The sequence below is a fragment of the Sprattus sprattus genome, assembly GCF_963457725.1.
Source record: "Sprattus sprattus genome assembly, chromosome: 3".
NCBI classification, from domain to species: Eukaryota; Metazoa; Chordata; class Actinopteri; order Clupeiformes; family Clupeidae; genus Sprattus; species Sprattus sprattus.
In genome coordinates, this window is record NC_137922.1 from 23,946,491 (window position 1) to 23,948,990 (window position 2,500).

The following is a 2,500-nucleotide window of genomic DNA, read 5'->3' on the forward strand; positions in this document are numbered from 1 at the left end:
CACACGCACGCACGCACGCACACACTCACTCACACACACACACACACACACACGCACGCACACACACATACACACACACACACACACACACACTCGCAGCCGTGCACACCTCATTCTGCAGGCGTGCGTTGCAGCGGTACACTGTCTGCCCTGAGCCGCTGAGTGAAGTGATGCATGGGAATATTTATTCTCAAAATGGCCTCCCTGTCGAGACACCATAGGTGGGGTTAGGGGGTGGAGGCGGGGGTGTGGGCAGGCAGGGTTGCCTCTGGCATGTCGGACGGATTGCCGTGCGCGACGGCTTGATCCATGGCACTGATCCATTCTAATAATGGATCTGCCAGGAGCGCTGACCAGTCCAGGAAAAAACCCAATTGCACATGACCGGGTCATCAGTCTAGCTATCCATCAGCCCGTGGTCAACTGGCACTGGGTGATGCTGGGAGATTAGAGTTGATAGAGCAAACACACTCCAGGGTAACACTTCACTTGAACCCAGCTTCAGAAGCCTGACATACCCTTGTCATAAACATCTCACGGCAGACGTCACACACATCATCACAGTTGATGGACAGTAGATTTGACCATTTTGATGTTATTGCTATTTATTACTATTATCAGTAACTGTCATGACAGCTCTACACATTTTATATTTCGCAACTGCTTAATGTCACATGCCATTATGCTGTCATAGCATCATGCAGTCATGACAATCACTGATAATGGTGACATGTCACTGTGGCTTCACTGGACACTGATGGTTATAACTATTTATGGAAGGGTACAACATCTTGGTTTAAGCAAAGTTTGAGTAAAGTTTTAGTAAAATCCTGAACAGGCACACTCATCAGATTTTAACCTGTGTGGATTTGTAAAAACAGGCATTAGGCAAGTGGGCAAGACTCTTCTTGAACTTGCCTTGAAAAGAATGAGAAAAGAGGAAAAAGCCTTTCTTACAGTCATGTCTGGAGTAGAGGTATTGATTTGGAAGCGGTATTGGGAAGAAACTGGATGCATAAAATAATAATGAGCAAAAAGTCAAGCTGGTCAGGGCTAATGCATCAATTAGCGTTTTTGAAGAATGTTGGTAGAAATGCCAGGAATGGACCTGATGTAGTGAGGTCGACTATAGCTTTCTTTTCTTTTAATGTCCAATTCAAGAACCTGTTTGCCAGTGAAGAGTTGGGAGCAGAAGAGTAGCTTATCTGTTTCCTGCCTCAGCGGAATCACAGCCGTGGGAAAACCTTTTACCTACCCCTCTCTCACTCGAGTTATATTGCTTCATTACGGTCAGCATGGCTGTGGCTGAAAATTACATCTGTTGCAAATTCAGATCCCCGCCAGATCAGGGTTAGATCCAGTGGAGAAGCACCCAGTATGTAGGGTAAAACAGTTTGTGTATAAGCATGCGTGGAGGACATCCACAGCCAAATTTACTTTGACGTTTTTTCCAAAGAACTATCTGTTTTGCTCGATGTTTTACACCTCCTAAAATAAATAAGAAGAAGTGGGTCTGTTTAAAACTTCACGCTCGCTTAAACTTCCTCCCTTAAGGGGGGGTGGGGGTGGCAAACATGTGATAAATGATTCTATTTTGTTGATTTACAAAAATATAGCTGTGTGAGGCTGGTAAACACTGATCTCTGTGGATCTAAATGTGGATGTCATCTGAAGGCTTATTTTGCTGTCTGTGGCGTCCCAGGATGCCTAATTTCTTCAAGAGCGGAGAGTTATTTCTCGCGCAATCGTATCTCTGCCCACAGCAGCCTCTGAGCTGGCAGGCCGAGCTAATCTGGGCCCTTTCCAGCGGTCTTCAGGGATGAGGGTCTCCATGCGGCTCAAAAGTCTTGTAGCATTGAGGCGAAGATTAGCGGCCAGTTGGGAACGAGAGAAAAGAAAACACTCTTCTCTCAGGCATTTTGGGATGCTTGGTCAATGGGCTGTGTGTTCAAAGAGTTGGTGTGTGAGTGTATTTGTGTCTGTGTGTGTGTGTGTGTGTGTGTGTGTGTGTGTGTGTATGTGTGTAAACATCTGTATATGTGTTCATGCATGTGTGTGTGGGGGGCGGGGGGGGAGGGTTGAGTGGGTGAGTGAGTGAGTGTGTGAGTGAGTGAGACACACACACACACACACACACACACACACACACACACACACACACACACACACACAGTAGACCCTGTGGACATGGACACACACACACACACACAAAGACACACACACAGACACACACACACAGACACACACATACAGACACACACACACACACACACACACACACACAGACACACACACACACACACACACACACACACACACACACACACACTGTGACCCTGTGGACATGGCGCAGCACATCAGGGACAAACACATGTCTCTCCCTCTCACAGCAGGATCATGCATCCTCGCTAACAAGCCAACCCTATGGGGAAGCACATGGGCCGTGAGCCCTCCTCATTTAGCCTGGTACGGTCGGAGGCAGACAACGGATATATTGGCT

The 2,500-nt window shown here is 47.2% G+C and overlaps 1 protein-coding gene across 1 annotated transcript in view; it reads left to right on the forward strand.

Annotated features, from left to right (window-relative positions):
* The window catches only part of LOC308363279 (uncharacterized protein), a 32,024-nt gene that overhangs the window by 21,821 nt on the left and 7,703 nt on the right, over positions 1-2,500 (forward strand). The gene's annotated exons all lie outside the window — the stretch shown is intronic.